The following is a 24,818-nucleotide window of genomic DNA, read 5'->3' as shown; positions in this document are numbered from 1 at the left end:
TCCAAGAAACAAATTACGTAACTTTTTGTTTCTTGATACTTTATTAATTTTATCTTTCTGTATAATTATTTAGCCTATAATATTGCGCAAGATTTTCGCAATTTGCACAAATATAATTTTTAATTTGTGAATTTTTGCTACAATTATTTATTTTCTAGCTTAAACCATGCTTCGAAGTGACCTGTTACCACTTATCTTTTGAGGGGGGGCAACATGAGATGATTGGCATAACCATCTTGTCTTAGTACTGTAGCTTTTACTTAATATTTGTACCAGAAAATTTGTAGGAAGCGAATTGCCGGACTCTTATGAGAGTAACTTATTCATGTAGATAATAATCAGTTTGGATAATCGTCTTACTACGGTAGTACGTTGATCCGATTTGGGTTGTTAGTCTGGAAACTTGTCTCAATAAAGACATATAACGTTCAGACAGAGGGGATTTCCCTCTAGGACGAAGATATTCTAGCCAGCAACGTGAGGATAGTGATAATAAAATCCTGATATATGATGCTCTCCGCAGCGTTACGAGTCTCTGAAAAGAGCCAAGTCATTTTTCATGCTGTGTTCTATAGAATGGGACTCAAGTAAGATTGAAATTATTCGATATCCTGGACCAGTTGATAAATGGCTGAGGTACAACGTTCGATCTTTCAGTATAGCCAAAAAGAAAACTGTGGTTGATATAAGAACTATTATGGTGTACTGTAGATCTTCTGTGAATCATAATTTACGTTTACAATGCATTCGTAATTAGTTGTCTCAGAATAATTCAAGCAATAAATTGCGCACATTAAAAATGTGGGAGCGGATTTCGTTCTGTTGGTAAATGAATGCGGTATTTTTTATTTCATTAGAACTACTGTAATGACTCAAGAGTCTAATGAGCCTCCTATAAAACTGCGTACTGTATCTTTCTCGGGGTAAAAAGAGACAGGAGGTGGTGCTTTCCTCTTCCTAGTACTGGAGTGAAGAAAAATATGGTTGCACCTTCTAGCATTCTAGACACGTAACACCTTTCCTAACTCTCAATGTTATGTTGTTGTTTAGTCAACTGCCCGAAGACAGGTTTGAAACTCATAAATGACACCAATTAGGCATCTTTCATGAGGCAACTAAACCAGGAGATAATGGTGTAGGGTGGTCATCAGTATTATAGTTGTCTACTACGTGTAAAAATCTAATTATTATTATTATTATTATTATTATTATTATTATTATTATTATTATTACAAGGATGATACATGAATGATTTCCATCAAGAAAAAGAAATAGGGGAAGACCATAGACAACATGGAAGAAGGGTATTCAGGAAGCAATGTAAAGAGAGAACTTAAGACAAGAAAAATGTTTGAACCGAGTAGAATGAATTTCGTGCCATATATAATTGAATTCATTTTATTTTATTTTAGTTATTTAACGACGCTGTATCAACTAGATTATTTAGCGTCGATGAGATTGGTGATAGCGAGATGGTATTGGGCGAGATGAGGCCGAGGATTCGCCATAGATTACCTGGCATTCATCTTACGGTTGGGAAAAACCTCGGAAAAAACCCAACCAAGTAATCAATCCAAGTGGGGATGGAACCCGCGCCCGAGCGCAACTTCAGACCGGCAGGCAAACGCCTTAACCGACTGAGTCACGCCGTGGCCTAATTGAATTTATGTACCTCTGTTTATATTATGTTAAATTGTATTTGATTGTCAGAAAATGATGATACGTTGTAGCTACTTACAAATGGGTTTTAGAGAACCCGCAGGTTCATTGCCGCCCTCACATAAGCCCGCCACCGGTCCCTATCCTGAGCAAGATTAGTCCAGTTCCTACCATCATATCCCACCTTCCTGAAATACATTTTAGTATACTCCCATCTATGTCTCGGCCTCCAAAAAGGATTTTTCCATCAAGTCTCCCAGCTAACACTCTATGCGCATTTCTGGATTAACCCATACGTGCTACATGCCCTGCCCATCTCAAACATCTGGATTTAATGTTCCTAATTATGTCAGGTGAAGAATACAATGCGTGCAGTTCTGCGTTGTGTAACTTTGTCCATTCTCCTGTGATACATTGTACACTGACTAAAATAATAATAATAATAATAATAATAATAATAATAATAATAATAATAAATTATTTATTAATCTATTGTAGCATTCAGATTCGTATTAGTCGAGCTGTGATGCAATAGGATTGGAAAGAGAAGGAAATGCTCAGAAAAACTTGGCCTTCACTTGCTTTTTGAACAAAGGATCACAAAGAAACTGCCAGAGATCAATATGAAATTCCATAATTGGAATTAATAAGTGTGTAATTTCGTACAAAGACTAAACAAGAACGGATATTGAAAGAGAGATCCTGGAAAACCGTGAAAAGAGAAGAATGTATGAGTTGAAAGATACGCCTAATTGGCGAAGTTCTGAATATTGAAAATATTTAATGTACAAATAGAATACTGACTTTGGCGATGATATGGTGGGTGACAAGTGTTATGAAGATGGCGAAGACGAACACTTGAAGGGATGCTGAACTGAGGAGGAACAATATGGAGGTGACGAAGACGAACAAAATAGACGATGATGAGTAAGGCTAGGATTCTTAGATAAGTAAATATTTTATTTGAAAGGTTCAGAACTATATTGGTCCAAGCGCCATTTACTAAAATAGTAGAAAACAAAGGTTAAAATGAAGTTATTACCATAATTCAATGGAAACATATAGCAAGTAATATAAAGTATACACATTAAAACTAAATTATACGTCAATCTTCATTAAACTATGGTATTCACTTAACTTTAACCCTTGCTTTCTCCGTTTTTAATAAATGGCACTTGGCCCACTGCGGCTCTGAACCCTTCATTTGCACTGTAATAGAAACACGTAATCATACTAGTGACTACTGCATATTGTTTATATTCACATAAAATAATTGAAACATAATTAAATATTTTCCCCTTTTGTTACATATTTTCCAGATTTTAAGCACATAAAAATAAATATTTTCCCGATTTTTAGCACCTAAGAATACGAACCCTAATGATGAGAAGCATTAGGATGAGAATGAAAATGGGAATGACGATGTTAAAGTAGGTGTGGAATATGGTGATTTGGTCTGTGATAGATCATTATAAGGTATAGTCATCAATTATGTAACGTGTGCATAATGTGCAGCTTGCTCTGCAATCTCTCAAGTAGACTTTTGATTGGGAACATGCCTTATGTGGAGTAGGCATAGGCCTATATGGTTTCTTATTGTATTTTCCCATCATTATTGTAGTTTTTACTGTACTTCTACCACATTAATGAACATCTTCATGTCCGAACATAAACGGCTATTTTATTGCATTATTACAATTTGGTTCGTGTCCTGCTACACGCTTAGGATGCGTTTTACGTTCTCACACTGGTGAGCGAGAAGGAGAGCGAGCTTTGTTCAGGAAGCTGCTTGTTGGACATGCTGTAGGTTTGGGAATCCAGCAGACAGTGTTGTCCGAAACAGAGAGATTTGACAACATGTTGAGTGGGCTACATCGCTTTTGATCTGCATCAGACCTGTTTCGTCGGCACGTGGTGAGGGTGGGTATAAAAATAAATTGTTACGCGGGACACACAACAAGAAAAGGGTGACCTGTTTTTGTACGGGAGGACTTTGTATTCAGGAGATTGACTTACGTCGGATTATGATAATTGTGTGTACTGACGTGGTAGCCACACAAATAACTATAGCGCTGTTTATCTTGTAACAAAATAGACCAACGGCTAATGGTGTTTTTCTGTGTTGCTGCTCCATACAACTCCAGTAACATATTACTGACGTTCGGAAGAAAGTACGATCGTGTACGTACACCTTCATGCCAAGAAGCAAGTAACAATTGTTAGCAGATTCTAATTTCGGTAATACGTAATGGCGTTTGCTTTCTTTTACTTCCGTAGTTTCACAGTGTCCTTTACTCAAATTATTTTTTTTTTTTTAATTCCGGATATTGGTCTTCAGATCTCTGTGAATCCAATCCACAATTTTGTTAAAATCTTTAAACAAATGTTTAGGTCTATACAGTGTTAAAGAGGAAAACCTAACAAAAGTCTAATCTTAATCAAGTGACAAATTGATGCTCACGATTTGAAGGAGGTAACTGGGTGTAGTACCTTATTTAATTTTGAATTCTATAGTTTTTTAATTATGTCTTCTTTATTTTATATTTTAGGGTTTTTGGTGAAGGTTAGTACAGTATCCTCGTTTCCCCTGCCAGATTTTTATCACTTTTCCGACAGTAACCCCCCCTTTTTAATACAGATCCATTCACAACTACTGCGTACAACTTTTACTGGGTATGACCACATGACTACAAAGTAGTTTACAATACAACATAGCTGTTGAAACCTAGTAGCTTACGTTCCGGGAAAGATTGGACGTTGTGACTGTAAACATAAACCATTATATCCCCAGAACCTTTGAAACAAATTTTCTATAGTATAAGGTAACATAAAAGGACAAAATACGCGACTACCAGCATTATATACCATTTTTTTTAATTTCTGGATATTTTAATAGTCATTACTGATCAGGCGTCGCCTCTAGAACCAATGCGTTGCATCTGTTGGGTTTTAGAGTGGGTTTCTGGAGTTTTCGTATCGCTTTATAGAATAGATGTAAAACAAATACCTAGATGATTTCTTCCTTATTTTGGCCTTCTCTGATGCAGCGGATACATAGAAGCGAAGCTTTGGATGCTTGTACGTTCATGACAAGGTGTCATTAATTTTATTAATAAATTATTGCGCGATATCCTCTCACCGGTTATGTTGGTCTGATTTCTTGTCGAAAATTATATCCCAGGCACTATAGGAACTTGCTAAAGTACCTTGGATTTATAGTATTGATTAGTAGAAATTGATGTGATCTCTGGGAGAGCTATATGCCCACCCAACCCGTTCTAAATACGTACTTTATATACGAAAATCGTCATGCATGAATGAAGAATAGGGCTTTATTTCGGTGGGTTTTAGTGTTGCCAACATAACAATAATATTACACACCTAATCAAACCTAACCTAACCTCTCACATAATACTACACACCGAATCAAACCTAATCTAACGTGTCACATAATACGCACCTAATCTAACCTAACCTAATCTGTCCCATAATACGAGTACTACACACCTGTAATAACATTTCTCACGTTTGGTAACATTTCGTTTGCATATATTGCCAACCCTGTTACTCGTGTCGGGAGTCATCTAGTGGAAGTGGATCGTAATGCCAGGAAGAAAATATGTCGAGTTTCATAATAATTACATTTAGTTCGTTAAGTGTATGTTTTGTGATAAGTTAAATGTATTAATAATTCCATATATCTAGAGTGCTCGGGAAAAAGAGTATAAGTCGGCCAAAATAAGATAAGTCAATATTATGTTGCACCATGACATGTTCTACAGATTGGTGTAAACAATATAAGTAAAATAATATAATTATTCAATTAAAATACAATCAGTTTTCTAGTATGTAACATTAGCAAACAGTAAGACTGTAAACCATTAAATTGCTTGTACTGAAAAGTTGCATATTTTGTCTTATTCTTTTTTTCCAAGATATATAGTACAACAAGAATTGAAATGTGTTATGACTGTGATAGAAGTATTGAAAATTGGTTTATAGCTCCACATTGGCAGTGAAAAAAGTGTGCAATATTTGTTCAGTGGCCGATGGATATTCTACCTTGTCTGATTTCTTTCCTCCCTTCACAAAATTCTGTCAAACCATTGCTTAGTCAAATGTTTTAAAATATTGGTTAATCAATATATAGATTACCATGTTAAATGAACACGAACTTTTTACTTTGATTTGTTTCATACATTAGAAACAGTTGGCAACACATATCAAAAGAGGAGTAAGACAAGGTTGTTCATTATCACCATGTATAACTGGTTCATTGAAGTACATACAGTAGCTGTAACAAAATTCAAAGAACTTTCTAAAGGTATGAAGTTAAATGGAAAACAATATCGACTGCTTCAGATTTGCGAATAACATTTCTGTACTTACAAGCAGCGAAACTAATATACAACATATGCTAAATGCATTAGCGACTATTGACAAACTTTGAAATAGTTCCGTTACTCCTATTATTGGGATGGGTAAAAAATATCATCATCATCATCAACATCCTTCACGAATTAGGCCTCTCTAGACCTGTTTCGGCCCCATCTAGCAGTCTTCTTAACGGTCTTCCTGGTCGACGATGTCCTCTAGGTTTATATTGCATCATAATTTTTGGGATTCTTGAATTTTCCATTCTTCTTACATGATCTAGCCAATTGAATTTGTATCTGGTGATTTTTTCTTCTACTGACTCTACTTCTAATTGTTCTAAAATTTCTTCATTCCTTTTTCGGTCTAAAAGAGTATATCCTGCTGTTCTCCTGAAAAATTTCATTTCCGTTGCTTTGATTCTGTTCATGTATTTTTTCTTTAATGTCCAAATCTCGCTTCCGTATAGAAGGGTGGGTAATGCTAGTGTATTATATATTTTTATTCTTGTAGATTTTTGTACTAATTTAGCTTTTAATGTATTGTTTATTATTCCTAGAATTTGTGTAAATTTGGTAATTTTCTTGTTCACATCTTTTTCATTTTGATAAGATATTTCACAACCCAGATAATTGAAATTTTGCACTTGTTCGAGGCATTGGTTATTGTGTATTATCTTACTTCTCACTGGGTCTTGTCCTAAAAATGCCATTACTTTTGATTTTTGTGCTGAAATTTCCATCCCAAAATCTTTTAATATTTCATTTAATGTATACAATCCTCTTTGTAAATTATCCTCTGAATTGGAAATTATGACTTGATCATCGGCATAGAGTAAGGTATTTAATGTTAGAGCACTGGTTATTTTGATTCCTGATGTGTAGATTTGGTTCCATTTTAAAATAATTTCATTTATATAAATATTAAATAAAGTTGGTGATAGTGGACAACCTTGTCGAACTCCATTATTAACTAATTTTCTTTCGGATATACAGTTATTTATTTTGACACTTATTTTGCTGTCCGTGTAGATTTCTATTATATTTTGGAATAGCAAATTTGGAATATTTTTTTCTTGTAATATGTCGAATAAAATGTCTCTTCGGACTTTATCAAAAGCTTTCACAAAATCAATAAAAGCTATATGGGTTTCTAAATTAAATTCTCTTCTTTTTGGGAAAATATTAATGTAGATTAAGTGTAAACTATTTCATAATTGACAGTAGTCTATCAGTGGTTTCCCCCTAAATTAGTATTTTTTACAATCATTAGAAGAGGATGGAATTTTGAATTTATAATGCTGGTATGTTTATGCGAGTTTTACGACACTGACTGTTATCTTCGCCATCTATTCGTAGAAGTAATAACTACATAAGCCACACTTACACAAAAAAATTATCGATCGCTGTCGATTAGTAGGGGTCAGGTATATTTGAACACCACTGTACATAAAAATGACTTTCGTAGAAAAGAGTTGTGTATCATGACATTAAATGACGATATTGCTTGAACAGTTAAGAGCTGAAAAACGTAATAATAACGCAGTAGCATTGTTGTTTGCCAGAACAGTAGGTGGTGCGAGATGGCATCTCTGTGCTGCGGAGGAGGATGCCAGATGAACTCCTCCCTTCGCTTATTATTCAACCGATGTAAACACGAATGTAAAGGTCACCGAAAAGGTAACATGACGGGGAAAGCTGCTTTCATTAAGTGAAATATTAATGGACGTATATTCAACGACAGCGCGCGCAAGAGCGTTACAGACGCGACAGAACATTCCTATTTTAAAACTATTGACAGTACTGGAACAAGTACACGCTGCAGGCTTGTTACGATTAAATTGGATGTCTTAATATTTGTTTATTTCCGATTAATTTACTCTAGAGATGAACAAAACTAACTGTCGCTCTCGCTGTATTCGTTGCATTTGTCTTTCGAGTCTCGTCTCGTCTCGTCTCGTCTCGTCTCGTCTCGTCTCGTCTCTTCTCGTCTCGTCTCGTAATTCTCGTGCGTTTCGGGTCTCGCTCGTCATTCTCGAAATAACATTTGGTCGGGGTGGAAAGATTTCGTAACTTTGAATAGCATACATCATTGAAATAAATAACATTATAAATGTTTAGATGAGACAAAAAGACAAAACAGAACAGTATCTTAGTTATCAAAACGTTCTGGTTCTATTACCAGAATTTACCTATGGTTATATAAATAGAAAAAACAATTCTCAAATAAATCACACAGTAATTGTGTGCACTCACAGTTGAAGTTCTGACGTCTTGTCAGCTCATGTGAGTTGTGTGGATATAAAAGGAAAAATTGTGACGGTGTCGTATATAGTTCCTGGGGTAGTTCAGTCGGTAGAGCGTTCGCGCGCTAAGCGAAGGGTCCCGGGATCGATACCCGGCCCCGGAACAAGTTTTCCTTGAAATTATTCAAACCTGCTTTACAGGGAGCTATTACCTGAAAGCCAGATTTGTATAATTCTCAAATACATTTGCATTTCTAAGAAACATAAAACATAACGTTAAAATCTTTTTGCTTGAGATTGCACACTTGATCTCAAACATACGAAAAGAAAATTCCTAGCCTTCTAATAAGGGCCTAGTAATTAAATAAAGATTTGGGAACGGATTATTATACACTGAAAAGTAGAGATGATGTTTCAAATAGGCTACTTGACTGTTTATGCATATATAACAGTTGTCAAAGTAGATACAAGTTCAGTCAAGTATAAACAACTGTGGCGATATAAGGCTGCTTGACGTTCGGGACTTCGGGAGTGATCAATCTCGACGTCTCGAAACACTCGCAAGCAGTCTTTACTGTACGTCAACGATGCGACGTATACAACATTGTCGTGCGGGTTTTCGGCTTTGCGGGCGCTGTTAGTCTTGCTTTCTCGATCGTTGTTCATCTCTAATTTACTCATTCGTTCTCTATTTACGCAATTACTTCACTGTATACAGAATGAACTGTAAGTAATGGTATTAATTTCAGGAGATTATTCTTTGATATATTTTAAACAAAAAGGTTTAATACAATTTTGATCGTTTTTCCTTCCTTTCCTGGATAAAAATGGTTTTATATGAAACATTTCATAGTGTGTTTTAGAAAAGCCGTTGATAGAATTCCCAATAGGTTAAGTCAATTTAACAGAACAGTGTATTATGATAATAAATTATTGAAAGAATTTTAGTTTTGTCCTTCAGATGTACAGTATGATTTGTTCAAACCTGCACAAGTATCTTTCACCACTACACTCATTTCACTGACAACTCACTCACTGCATTGGAACTACGACACATTTCACTGATTCTATCCTGATTTCACTAACACTTCGAAAACATTTCACTGTTCAAATACTTTGCACTGCCACTATAAACTATGAAGCTTCACTGACAGAAACACACTTCACTGACAACACACTTCTTCACTGATACCACACTTCAATAATCAGTATCAATTACACCCTTTAAATAGTGTGTATAATATAGTACCGTCTATTAGTAAAGTCCTTGAGCCTATTTTTAAATACATTTTTGGTTATTGGTAAAGCCTTTAGTAAGTCTGCAGGTAAAGCATTCCAGTCCCTGATAGTACGACTGAGAAAAGAAAATTTTCCAGTGTCCGTGCTCTGTCTTCTTTCCCTCAATTTATGTGAGTGGTCGTTCCTTGAAGAGTAATTTGGCGGCTGCAACCTATTTTTTATTTCTCTCCAGGCAGGCTCACTTCTGTATGTTTTGAACATTGCGCATAATCGAATATGCTCATTATTTGAGATGATTTCGATAATATTATTTTTTCTTGTACCAAGAATTTTGCTCTATATATTTAGGCCTATTACCAATCCTACTTCTTTTGCCTTCTGATTTAGTTCTCTGAAACGTTTTTCCTACATCATCTCGTTCATCTTTCATCTTCGTTTATAAGGCAACGAAAGAAAGAAAGAAACTAAGAGAATGTACAGTTTTACTTTCCTACCATAGCGCATAATAAGTAGATATTTGTTTTTAGTAACGATTCAAATTTTGCAGTATAAATCACAGAATTCCTGAGGTCACCCTACAATGACGAAGTTCTTTCGGGGAGGGGGATTGGCAAGGCCCGCTGTGCCTCCGTACCTGATACTGAAATGGAAATAGTGCAATATTATATCTGTATAGAAATACTACTGGATATGTCTTGTGGCTTTGTTTCCGACGTAAAAAAAGAACTGTTAAACAGCCACTCATGCAGCGTCTGAAGGCCAACACACGGAGGTGGAGAGGGAGAGAGCTTCACAGAGATTGCTGTGTTTAATTTCTAGTAGCCATTTAAGTAGTTGATTATTGTTATGCTGCAACTTGATGACACATTTCCATTGTGCATCGAGACTTGACGTGGATGACTGACTGCTACTCGCCCACCCACAACAGTATGGCAATTTACTTGTGCTATGTTGTGACGTCACGCCTACGGTATGTGTTCTAGAGAACGAAAAATGATTAGCTTACTGTAACTTTATTGTCAGCTTAAATGTTTTTACATAATGCTTCAGGACTACATTTTTTATTACGCGTGAATTTTTTTTACAGCTACTTTCTTAGTTGCATTTACCCTTCTAAATATATAAAATTCTGTTCCATTTTAAGCGAAACAAACTCGCGAAATAACGCGAAATTCGTATAATTGTGCGAAATATGTCAATGACCATGAAATACACCCCTTTATCACAAAAAACCGCGACATATACACCAAAATTGTATTCAGTGTTGTTAAAAAACATGTTTGTGACTTTTGTTTCAGTTAATTTGTCATTCGCTTGGTAGCTCCAATAATTCTGTATTTTCGCCACAGATATTATCTACACTAACTTTTACTATCACTATGGCTATCTATAAAAGATCGATTTCTGTAGTAGATATGTGACATACAACTTTCTCCAGTCTTTGCATCTATCTTATGCAGCGAACGGAGGCTAGCTGTATATTTATGCGAAGATGCTGTATTTTGATGGCTAATCTTGACCCAAATTGAAATTTGATACAAACAAATGTAACATTTTAAAATTATTTTCCAGAACGAAAAGTTGCATTTGTGCGCATCAAATTTCTGCACATATAAAGGACTAAACTGAAATTCTTTCAATCATTTATTTTAATACCACAGTCTAGTATATACAGTCACGAAGCTTGAGTTTTGAGGGTACTAGGAACAATAGACTGTGCCGGTACTAGTTCGCATTGTCTATAATGAGACGATAGTAGCCATCCTAGTGGTCAGCAACTATCTATGGATGCATATTTACTACGTATTGAGCTCCGTGACTGTATATATACTAGACTGTGATAAATGATAATACACTGTTCCCTCAAATTAACTGAGCATACTAGGATTTAAATCAACTGCTTTCCCAAAACAGACTATGAAATGTTTCACATAAAACAATTTTTTCTCGAAAAGAATGCAAAAAAATTATATTAAACTTTTTTGCCTGAAATATATCAAAGAATAACCTCCTAATTGAATGACATTACTTAGGTTCACTCATATATATATATATATATATATATATATATATATATATATATATATATATATATATATATATATCTTATGCAGCGAACGGAGGCTAGCTGTATATTTATGCGAAGATGCTGTATTTTGATGGCTAATCTTGACCCAAATTGAAATTTGATACAAACAAATGTAACATTTTAATTAATTTAATAGTCTGATTCAACATTTTGAGTTTACCTTGAAACACAGAATAGCTCACAATGAAATTTAAAATGAAAAATTGTATAAGCAAGTTTCAAACAAAAGAGATTAAGACATAAGAAAAAAATAGAACCTAGTACAATAATTTAAATTGAGTATAGGCCTACACCATAAAGATGCTGGCGAAATATGGCTACAGAAAATTTTATTATGATGGTGACGATGGCATCTTGAACTTTCTTCAGCTTGTATTTTTCCCTCCACTTCACAAAGGTTTTCGGAATGGTGCCTCTCGCTCCAAAGAAGAGAACGGTAACTGTGATTTTTTTTTCAATGTTGTATTTGACAGTTACCAATTTAAGTTTGTGAAAATTTTGTTTTGTAATTTTTTTAATCTTATGTATGATACATTGAATAATCGTTTATTTTTAATACAACATGCTAGTTTTGTCATACAGATACCATATGTAAAGAAATTTATGCTTATTCACACATTCAAAAATTAAATGAAGGGTTCACTTTGTGCTTTATCCTGCCATATTATGTTCAGAAATTAACTCATACATTTCTTTTTTAACTCCCTTTATATATTCAGTAGTTTAGCTACCTTTCAACTCTGTTTGAACTCATTAATATTTCCAACGGAGAGGGAAGTAATAATCATAGCGATATGGAACACCCTGAGTGGACATCCAGGCAGGGTTGATGGGGCGCTTGGACCCCTGTAGGCGGGTCAGTGCCCCCGCAGAAATGGGTGCCACAGCGTGGGTGGTTGTTCGATGCGTGGGCACGAGCTGTCGGCCCACGCTCTGTGGCCACTCGGTGTTCGGTATGGACGATCACGATTTGCATTCACTTTTAGAATAGCACTGCCATGACGTCACTACAGGGATGCCCAAACTTGATTGCAGATCGTGCGTTGCTGGCTCAACCTGTTCTTCCGGATACAGACCCTGATGGTGCTGCAACAGGAAATGGCGTGAAGCGGTGAGTTACCTTTTTTTTCTACATTTGAATACAGTAGAGATGGGATAAACTGTTCTTTTTAAGCAACAGTTTCGACTGTAACTGTTTCTTGAACGAAGCTGTTCCAAAATAACAGTTTCAAAAGAATATGTTTACAACATCAGTGCCAACTGTTCCAAGTGTTTCAACTGTTTCAACCTCTCATCTGCTTCAGGAACATGTTTCAAAGCCCTTGAATCGTCTTTAAATCAGCTGTTCAGTGTATTATGACGACGAAAGTCATTTTTCGTAGGTTACTGTTAAGGGTACAGTAAATAACTACAATTAAAATTAAATCGATTTTAGTAAAAATAACGCATATAAACCTAGGAGAGTTTAATAACGTTGACAGTAACGATGATATTTTTCGCGGTATATTAATAATTAACACTATGTTAGGTCACCATGAACATATTCTCCATTAATGGAAAGCTAATAATTAGGAGATTTGTTAGGGAATTTGATTCGTACAATTAAATTGCGCGATCCTACATAGGCTACTGTTGCACGAAGGCCGTGTGGAACATGGATAATATTATATCTGCTTTCGATTGGAGGTCAATGATAATGCTACATGTGGCCTTTGCAGACAACAAAGAAGGAAAAAACTGTTTAGAAATTGAACTGTTTATCTCTTGGAACCATGTGGAAAGTTGAAGTGATCGCTGGAGCAGTGTAATACTCTTTGGAACAGTTGGAACAGGTTATTTCACGAAACTGTTTCGTTACGAAACAGTTTCAATTGTGAAACAGTTTCAAATAAACTGTTGCAGCTTTTTTTACCCATCTCTAGAATACACTAGTACCTTACTAAGCGGATGGCAAGCCAGTGAGCTCTATGCTAAACAATTCTCCAAAAATTAAAAGTCTGGGAACATGCTCAGTATATTTGGAAAAAAGTATGGTTTATTTAACGACGTCCGCAACTACAGAGGTTATATCAACGTCGCCGGTGTGCCGGAATTTTGTCCCGCAGGAGTTCTTTTACATGCCAGTAAATCTACTGCCTGTCACATTTAAACACTTATATACCATCGAACTGGACCGGGATCGAACCCGCAACATCGAGCATAGAAGGCCAGCGCTATACCAAGTACGCTACCAGGGCCGACAGTTCATTTGATTATCTCATCTTACCGCAAGAATCAGAATTTTATGTAGTATCTTTATGGTTTATTTCGAGTCCATTTCCTCTTTGTTTTGTGTGTTTTTGATTCCAAAGAAAAAGGCCTGTTAATTTTTCACTGACATTCTTATGTTTGAGGTGCATCATTCCTGTTCAGTAGGTTCGTAGATACTGAATATGGACCATATCCGTCCGATAGTTCTGGAGAAATCGCTGTAAGGTAAAGTTGCCTATTTTCGTGATGCCCCTATTACCTTGATACTTTTTTTAAAATTGGATGTCGGTCAAAACTTTGCCGTTCGACCGTAGCGCCAGACATCTTTCTCGAAAGACTGCATCTTTCGCCTACTTTTGAGACATCGGTGAACTTTCAATCCCAATCCCGTGACAATCAGTGAAAAAAAAAAAAAAACGTATCACGGAATTAGACAACTTTACCCTACATGCCCAGAGCAATAGCCTATTCTTCTGTCATGTATGCTGAAAACGTGTGATTGAAAGTCTGCAGAATATGGGGAAACTTTGAGGCATTAAAGAGAAAGATGAGCGACAAAAGAGAGTGAAAAGTATCAGAAGAAGGAACAGGACGGAGAAGCGAACGGGAAGGATGTAGAGGAAAATTAGAAGAATATTAGTGGATTGTATCTTCTGAAGATTTTATGCTGCTTGAAGACATTCGCCTAGAGGTTGTGTCGTATATACTGCGTTAGGAATATCGTACAAAAGATCTGCAGAACTGAAAAATCATCCTCATGGAAGCAGTTATCAATACAATGTGGGTTAGTAACTCATTATGTGGTCCTTGTTGCCTATTAGAAACATGCTAAGTTTCCGCAGCATGGAATCAAGTCGTAGTGGCAGATATAGTCCACAGGCCATGCTGTAACACTTGTAACATACTGGAAACAATAGAAGCCAGGTTTGCCCACGCACCTCTAGCTGTTTATTTCGAGACGGCACCCTGCGACTTTCTACAGCCGCTCAAACTGTAATCGTTAATTTTATTCCAATTCTCAGCACAGTCATAAAGCACTCGTCATCTCTGAGTCCAGTTCACAGCTAGCACGAAATTTATATCGCTTGGACTAAACTAGGTTGTCATCGCTATTAAGCCAACCTCGAGCTAGACTCATTTTCGCTCACATCAGTTGACGATGCTATCGTTCGCTGCGTATCCAGTTTTTAAACAGGTACCCCCTACATCAGTCCTCCGCATGTCACCAACCAGAGAAATACTACGAAGATGAACAATTATAACCAAAGCCACCGTTTCTGGCGCGTGAAATAAGTTGAGAGCAACTATCTTATCTTTGCCACAGTCTGTGGACGAGAAAGCTGGCAACTGTGATTGGCAGATTGCTGACGTCACATTTGTTTAGGAGGTGGTACCACTCTCAGCCGAAGTAGAACGGGAATACAAGGAGGAGAAGGGTAATGCAATGGGAACAAAGGAAATGCAAAGAGAAGGAGATTGCAAGAAGAAAAATGAGGATACAAGGAGAAGAACGGGAATACAAGGAGGAGAAGGGTAATGCAATGGGAAGAAAGGAAATGCAAAGAGAAGAAGGAGATTGCAAGAAAAGAATGAGGGTACAAGGAGGAGAAGGGGAACACGAGGAGGAAAAAGGGTAATGCAAGGAGGAGAAGAATTTTACAAAGAAGAATAAGGGTACAAGGAAGAGAAGAGGGAATGCAAGGAGGAGAAGGGTAATGCAAGAAGAAGAATGGGAGTGCAAGGAGGAGAAGAGTAATGCAAGGGGAAGAAGAGTAATATAAGGAGGAGGAAGAGAATGCGAGGAGAAGAATGGGAATTCAAGAAGGAGAAGGGAATTGCAAAGAGAAAAAGGGATTTAAAAAAGAGAAGAATGGGAATGCAAAAGAAGGAGAATACAAGGAGAAGGGAAACAAAAGAAAAAGTGAAATGGAAGGTGAACAATGGAAATACAAGCAAAAGAAGAGAAATAGAAGATGAACAAGGGACAGATAAGGAGTATAAGGGAAAGAGAAGAATAACAAGTGGAATACAAGAAAAGTTGGGAATAGAAGGAGAACAAGGGAAAGGCAACTAGAGCGATGAATTTCGAAGTTATTTCCCATTACCTAGTAAGGAGAAGGGTCTGGCCGCGAAACCAGGTGGCCCGGGTTCGAATCACGGTCGGGGCAAGTTATCTGGTTGAGGTTTTTTCCGGGGTTTTCCCTCAACCCAATCCGAGCAAATGCTGGGTAACTTTCGGTGCTGGACCCCGAACTCATTTCACCGGCATTATCACCTTCATTTCATTCAGAAGCTAAATAACCTAGATGTTGATACTTACTTACTTACTTACTTACAAATGGCTTTTAAGGAACCCGAAGGTTCATTGCCGCCCTCACATAAGCCCGCCAGCGGTCCCTATCCTGTGCAAGATTAAACCAGTCTCTATCATCATACCCCACCTCCCTCAAATCCATTTTAATATTATCCTCCCATCTACGTCTCGGCCTCCCTAAAGGTCTTTTTCCCTCCGGTCTCCCAACTAACACTCTATATGCATTTCTGGATTCGCCCATACGTGCTACATGCCCTGCCCATCTCAAACGTCTGGATTTAATGCTCCTAATTATGTCAGGTGAAGAATACAATGCGTGCAGTTCTGTGTTGTGTAACTTTCTCCATTCTCCTGTAACTTCATCCCGCTTAGCCCCAAATATTTTTCTTAGCACCTTATTCTCAAACACCCTGAACCTATGTTCCTCTCTCAGAGTGAGAGTCCAAGTTTCACAACCATACAGAACAACCGGTAATATAACTGTTTTATAAATTCTAACTTTCAGATTTTTTGACAGCAGACTGGATGATAAGAGCTTCTCAACCGAATAATAACACGCATTTCCCATATTTATTCTGCGTTTAATTTCCTCCCGAGTGTCATTTATATTTGTTACTGTTGCTCCAAGATATTTGAATTTTTCCACCTCTTCGAAGGATAAATCTCCAATATTATATTTCCATTTCGTACAATATTCTGGTCACGAGACATAATCATATACTTTGTCTTTTCGGGATTTACTTCCAAACCGATCGCTCTACTTGCTTCAAGTAAAATTTCCGTGTTTTCCCTAATCGTTTGTGTATTTTCTCCTAACATATTCACGTCATCCGCATAGACAAGAAGCTGATGTAACCCGTTCAATTCCAAACCCTGCCTGTTATCCTGAACTTTCCTAATGGCATATTCTAGCGCGAAGTTAAAAAGTAAAGGTGATAGTGCATCTCCCTGCTTTAGCCCGCAGTGAATTGGAAAAGCATCAGATAGAAACTGACCTATACGGACTCTGCTGTATGTTTCACTGAGACACATTTTAATTAATCGAACTAGTTTCTTGGGAATACCAAATTCAATAAGAATATCATATAATACTTCCCTTTTAACCGAGTCATATGCCTTTTTGAAATCTATGAATAACTGATGTACTGTACCCTTATACTCCCATTTTTTCTCCATTATCTGTCGAATACAAAAAATCTGATCAATAGTCGATCTATTACGCCGAAAACCGCACTGATGATCCCCAATAATTTCATCTACGTACGGAGTTAATCTTCTCAAAAGAATATTGGACAAAATTTTGTACGACGTCAACAAAAGTGATATTCCTCGAAAGTTACCACAGTTGGTTTTGTCCCCCTTTTTAAAAATAGGTACAATTATGGACTCCTTCCATTGTTCTGGTACAATTTCCTTTTCCCATATAGCAAGTACAAGTTTATAAATTTCGCTATATAATGCACTCCCACCCTCTTGTATTAATTCTGCTGGAATTTGATCGATACCTGGAGACTTGTACTTTTTCAGATTTTCTATCGCAATTTCGACTTCTGAAGGCGTGGGTTCGGGTATAAATGGCTCAGCAGTTTGTATTTCAATTTCGTCCCGATCATTTCTATTTGGCCTATGTACATTTAGTAGTTGCGCAAAATAGTTTTTCCATCTCTTTAGGATTGATGGAGAGTCTGCAAGCAAGTCACCATTCTCATCCTTGATCACGTTTACCCTTGGCTGATATACGTTCTTAAATTCCTTTATACCCTTATATAAATCTCGAATGTTTTTATTCTTACTATTTGTTTCTACCTCATTCAGTTTTTCCTTCAAGTAACCTCTCTTTTGATTCCTAAGTGTACGACTTGCTTCCCGTCTTTCATTGAAATAATTATCTCTCTTCTCCTCAACTGGATCCTGTAAGAATTTCAATTTTGCCTGTTTCCTTCTTTCTACTACCATGCAACAATCTTCATCAAACCACGGTTTCTTTTTCTTAGTTTCATAATAACCTATGCTCTGCTCAGCTGCAATTTTGATACTATCTCTGATATTTTCCCACACGCTATTAACATCTAATTCTTTCTCAACTTCGTCGGAACTTTCTAAAGTGGCAAACCTATTCGAAATTTCGACCTGATAATTTTGCTTAGCTTCTTCGTCCTTTAATTTCAAAATATTGAATTTAGTAATATTAACTTGTTGCTCTACTCGCTTGGCTACTGATAATCTTTCTCTTAATTCTCCAATCACCAAATAATGGTCAGAATTACAGTCTGCACCCCTGAAAGTTCGAATATCTACTATACTAGTATGTCTCCGTTTATCTATCAAGATGTGATCTATTTGGTTGTGTGTCAATCCATCTGGAGAAGTCCAAGTATATTTATGTATATCCTTATGGGGGAATGTTGTACTTTTGACAATTAAATTTTTCGATGTGGCAAAGTTGACTAATCTAACTCCATTGTCACTACTAATTGCGTGTAGGCTCTCTTTTCCAATAGTTGGTCTAAAAAAATCCTCCCGTCCTACTTTAGCATTGAAATCCCCCAATAAAATTTTCATGTGATATCTAGGGAACTGATCAAAAGTATGTTCCAATTCCTCATAGAAGCTATTCTTTATATGGTCGTCTTTCTCTTCTGTAGGGGCGTGAGCATTTATAACTATGATGTCGCACCATCTACCCTTAAGTACTAAATATGATAACCTGTAACTGATAAATTCGACCTTTTTTACTGCTGATTTTATTCTTTTATGAACAAAGAATCCTGTTCCTAATTGGTGATTATTGTTTCCTTCCCCATAATACAACAAGTAATCTCCTATTTGTGATATGCCATTCCCATCTAACCTAACCTCTTGTACTCCTACGAAGTCTATTCTATATCTAGCTAGCTCTTTTGCTACTAATGTTACCCCTCCTGTTCTATAAAGACTAGTTACGTTCCAAGTGCCAAATCTCAAATCCTTATTCCTTTGCTGTGGTCGTGCCAGAGAATCAGTCCTATTCCGAGGCTTATTATAGGGATACGTAACAAGCTGTTTTTTTACGGTGATGGGTTGTTAGCCCTTCGCCCAACCCCCAAGCTGGAGGACCACCCCTTATCGGCTGTCCACGACTGCTTATTCAATATATTCGCAGCTACCCTCCATATCTGGAGGCCGTCTCCTCTATCCGCAACCTGAGGACGCGCCATGCCGTGGTGATAGGGACCCACAATACATGGAGATGTTGATACAGCGTCGTAAAATAACCCAATAAAATAAAAGTAAGGAGAAGGACGTAGTTATACGTCAAAACCATAACTGAAACGTTGTTCACCATAACTACCCCAAGCCTGACGGGGACTCGAACCTTAGACAGCCTTTTTGACAGGCTGATGGTAGGCTATAGATTACAGAGCCGTCGCAGTGATTACGAAGCTATTGACTATTCTGCGTCCTTTTACAGTCCCCATGTGCATAGTTTTGCCCGTCTGTAGGCACGATGGCTAGGTACGGATATTGTGGCTATTCATATATTCTTTCCCCAAGGAGTGACGCTCCATTGCCTCCATTTCGGTCTGGTGGTTGCCTTTTGCCCGACGTACAAGATTTCGAAATAATTTACTGTTATACTGCTGCCGGTTACATAATCAGAGTGATTCGTGGGGGGTATATCCATACCATGCTATGACTAGGAGACTTGAATGCGAGGTTCGAGCACTAACATTACTGTGGATAATTAAAATCATCTCGGGAAACGTGCTTGAAGTTTGATATGCGTCGTGAATCTCTAGTTTCGAACGTTGGAGATAAAAAAGCTCGTAATTAGTGTTGCCAACACCAAGTCAATTTCTATATGCTGTAAATTATTGTATTTCTTCACAACTTCAAGTTCACTTACAATCAGTGTGATGTGTTGTGCTCCTGTAAACAGAGATCGGCGTTGTGCTGACTTCGTGTTAACGGATATTGCACCATATGCCCGTGTGTTGGTGAAATGAAATGGATTAAAATAGTGTTTCCATACCATGCCATACGAGGGTCTTTCAAAAAGTAAGCCCCACATTTTTTTTTTTTTTTCAGAATATACATATTTAATTAAAATCATTGCAGTTTGGTGACGATGTAAATGAATGTTTCTCCTTCACATACAATTTTTCTACGCCAGCGTGAAACGTATGCATTTATTCCTTGCCAATACCAGCTCTTGTCCTGCGTGTGTAGCCATTTCCTCACTGCATCAGTTATACGCTGTTGTCACTTTTAAAATGAGTTTCATGGAAAGCATCCTGAAGAGACCCAATAGAGGTACAAGTCAGACGGTGACAGATCTGGGCTGTAGGGTGATGGACCAGCACGTCCACCCTATTTTGGTGATGTGTTCTTGGGCATAAACATAAGCGATTTAGAACTACTTACCGACTCCGCCTTCAGTGAAGGCAAGAAAAAAGGAACCTGTCTGTTGGATTCATTACCGGGACTGAAGAATAGCTCTTGGTAACGGACCCGATGTGTAACGTCTATATTCGACCTACATTAATAGGAAAAAAATATACATATACGTATATATTTTTTTTGTGGAACGAAAATCACACTGACTTTATTCGACTTCGATTGACATGGACATTTTTACGTCATATCCGACAAACTGAACAATGCAAACGAGTCCAGTCTTGCACAGAATTGGAGCCTGCATGTGGTACATAACCTGCTTAGAAGAGTTTATTGTAATCCATGTAGAAGGAGTTGCAATGTATTAAAAGAAAATAATGTTATTCAGTTGTGCTTTGACGTCGATGCGAAATGAACGCTGCACAATATATGCGTAACTATAGACTGTTAATAGAAGATCGGCGTTATATACAGATGGGTAAATTTATCCATCTGATTTATTTATCTGTAGGCCTATAGCAATTCCTACCTTGTATTAAATTAATTTCTTTGTTATTTTATAACAGTGACAATATTTACGAAATATACTCGTGTGTTAATATAGACCTACCTACAGTATAGGCCAGCGATGTAAGACAGGGACTAAACGGAGCGGAGCGCTCCACTAGACTGGTTGCATGCTCCGGTGTTTCCACAGACATAAGCAAGTTCAAGCTCCGATCTAGCTCCACAACCGGTATTGGAGCTTACAACTCTGACACTACTGGTATAGGCCTACCAGTTAATTTTTAATCGCCTGTGGCTTGAAAACAGTTCTTTAGTTGTCCTCTTAATAGTACATTTTATTATTATTATTATTATTATTATTATTATTATTATTATTATTATTATTATTATTATAGCATTAACTGTTATTCATAGCTTATTTCATTTCGTTCATTAAACACACAAATTGTTTTTAATTCTATTACCATAGGCTAATAACTGCATGAAAGCTATACGTAATCATAGGAATTTCTTCAAATACCTGGTCAGTTTTTTCTTGCATTCCCTAGTGATAGCATCGATTGGTCGCTTAGAAACTTCGATTCTGTACCTACATCACCGTGCATACTCTCGAAAATTTTGCATTATATTGAACACTGTGAAAGTTTTACTCGTACTGAAACTGCAAATCCCTACACTACTACGTAGAATAGATTACGAACGAGCCGCATAAACGAAATTTAATTGAAGAAATAAATAATTGATGAATTTAAATATCTGGTTTCTATGCTTTAAAAATAATGGCTTATTGTCTAATCGAACGAATTACACTGTAGAATTATTTACGCATTTTAGGCAAATGACAGGAAAAGGGAGGAGGTTTTATTACAGACCAGTTGGGCTGGAAGTTTTCTTGAAAACAATTACGTACAATTTGTATGGAATTAAATGCAAATCACAATTGCTCCATGCCCTTCCCATCTTCCGCGCTGCGATCGCTCGTCTTTAAAATTCTGGACATCAGATGTCAGCAGCTACGTGTGTGGAATAAGACGCAGCACGCGGACAATTACTATGACAGGAGGCCTTGCTCGTCGCGGGCGCTTTGATTCCTGGTTCTTCCAGACGCGAACTTTTTAGAACAGGTCCAGAGAAACAGAGATACTTCGTAAATAGGTATATCTATTTTGTTTATTTTCTCTCTTGAGTTCTTTTATTCTTACACTAGCCGTACCCGTGCTCTCCGCTGCACCTGTTAGAAATAAATATAAAATTAAAATACGACATTTGATCCAGGGAACATTCGTGTTTGGTAGAAGGATAAATCGTTTAATATGTTACTTAATTTAAATTGCATCCATATAATTAAAATACGATCATTTTGGTCCAGAGACCACTCATTGGTGCAATGACAATTCCTTTAACCTGTTTCTTAATTGTTATTACATGCAACCATAGTTTAATGAAGATTGGCATCATTTAGATTTAATCTGTATATTTTATTTTACTTGTTATAGGTTTCCATTGAATTATGGTAATAACTTAATTTTAACCCTTGTTTTCTACGTATTCAGTAAATGGCGCTTGGCCCACTATGGTTGTGAACCCTTCAAATAACTTAAATTATATTATACATATAATATTACATATATTATATTACATTATATTATATTATATTATATTATATTATATTATATTATATTGTATTGTATTGTATTATATATTATATTATATTATATTATATTATATTATATTACATTATATTATATTATATTATATCAGAAGTTACTGTAATAACATTATAGCATTATGTCCATCTAGAGAAACTACACTTTCCAATGGTGAAATAATAATTAATTATACAAATCGGTTAATTTAGCTTCCGATATTACTTCATACAAACACAGAAACATTCTCTGTAGGCTATCTTTCATAGCTTTCGATTGTTGCTGTCCAAGGCCCCTTATAGACGAAGTCATTTGTTTTTTAATTCATTACACGGCCTTAGATGACAGTTATTTTAATTTTAAAACTCATTTATCTCATTAAATATTAGTCCTATCAAAATTTTTCAAGGAACAAAACTTATCGCAAATCATTTTTAAAGAAACTTTGGTATGTAACATTCTTCACAAAAATCAATAATAAGCGAGACATTTCGATTTATTTAATTCAGGCCCCCTTATAACCCCCCTTTTAAATAATGTATTTTGAATGCCATATAGCCTAAAATCTAAGTTACAACGAACTTAATTTGTATTCCAATTTTCACCGAAATCCGTTCAGCCATTATCGCGTGAAAAGGTAACAAACATACAGACAGACAGACATACAAACAAAAATTTCAAAAAAGCGATTTTCGGTTTCAGGGTGGTTAATTATATATGTTAGGACCAATTATTTTTGGAAAATCGAAAATTACCAGAAAAATTTCGGCTACAGATTTATTATTAGTATAGATTTCCATGGAACTTTCTATAATGTCTGTTCCTTTGCTTATATACTCCGCAATCTCCAGTCCAACCATGTAAATGAAGAAAATGAATGGAGGAAAGCTCTGTCTTTCACAGCACGTCCCAGTTCCTTAATAAAAATGGACTTAATACGTTTTGGGATCACACTCTTCGATTGAAGAGTATAGTTGGGAAGCAAAGAAAGAGGATAGAAACTAAAGACTTCTGAGGAAAGATAAAAAAATGTAACCATTGTAACAAGTTTCTCTAATCGGTGTCGAACATCATCTCCCCTTCTACTTGCCCTGAGTTCGTCAGTAACAGGACGGTAGCTGTTACCTCTTATACCTGCACCCCCCAAGTTGTACACACAAGAAAATAAAATATTAACCAAAGTACATAAGTGAATATAAAATACAGTGACACAAATGTTTGGCAATTACATGGTTGAGTATATTTTAGTGTCGTTCTTACAATATTTTCAACTAATAATTGTAGTAAGGAATGTTAGTTTGTATTATAAAGTCAGGGGGGAGCGACACAGTGCAGATTGTCCCATTGTGTGTGTTGTAGAGTAGCAACTAGCGGTGGAGAAAACATTTATCTTCTGCTCTGAGTAGCTTTTTAATGTGCCAGTTGATATAAACAGCAATAAAATGAAATATTAACCCATTTTGATACAACCCAAATATAATAGACAACATCATAAGGAAGACAAAGCAAAAACTCAACAAACACAAAAACACACAAAAGCAACACAAACACAAGAACACAAGAAATACATCACACTAACATACGAAAGCAAAAACACACATAAGATCGCATCCTCATTCAGAAAACAGAAATACAACATAGCATACAGAACAGAAAACACACTACAAAGACATCTCAACACACAAACAACACAAACAAATAAATACAACCACACAGGCGTATACAAACTCACATGCAATAGTTGCGACAGTTTCTACATTGGACAGACAGGCAGATCATTCCAAACTCGATACAAAGAACACATTAAAGCAATAACCAGACGACACAATACATCTACATATGCCGAACACATAACTAATGCTAACCACACATACAGTAACATAAATACGGACATGGAAATCCTACACATACAGACCAAAAATCAAAAACTCAACACACTAGAACAAAATGAAATATACAGACACACTAAAACACACCCTAATCAAATTCTCAACACAGATCAATTTCAGAACACACACACTATTTGAGTCAAATCTTCATCACACGAACGCACCCACACAACAGGCAGCGATGTTGAGATGACGCCGAGACACAGAAGGCTCTGAGGATGGTGTCAAG

General features: G+C 36.5%; 1 protein-coding gene across 4 annotated transcripts in view; it reads left to right on the top strand.

Moving 5' to 3' along the window:
• The window catches only part of Egfr (epidermal growth factor receptor), a 526,694-nt gene that overhangs the window by 168,977 nt on the left and 332,899 nt on the right, over positions 1-24,818 (top strand). For all 4 annotated transcript variants that reach the window (XM_069833346.1, XM_069833364.1, XM_069833326.1 and 1 more), the window contains exon 2: positions 12,642-12,717. The gene's annotated coding sequence lies outside the window, so the exon portion shown is untranslated. The remainder of the gene's footprint in view (positions 1-12,641; positions 12,718-24,818) is intronic.

The sequence above is a fragment of the Periplaneta americana genome, chromosome 1 (assembly GCF_040183065.1).
Source record: "Periplaneta americana isolate PAMFEO1 chromosome 1, P.americana_PAMFEO1_priV1, whole genome shotgun sequence".
In the NCBI taxonomy this organism is placed as follows: Eukaryota; Metazoa; Arthropoda; class Insecta; order Blattodea; family Blattidae; genus Periplaneta; species Periplaneta americana.
The sequence above is the reverse complement of the archived record's forward strand: the minus strand, read 5'-3'. Positions and strand labels throughout refer to the sequence as shown.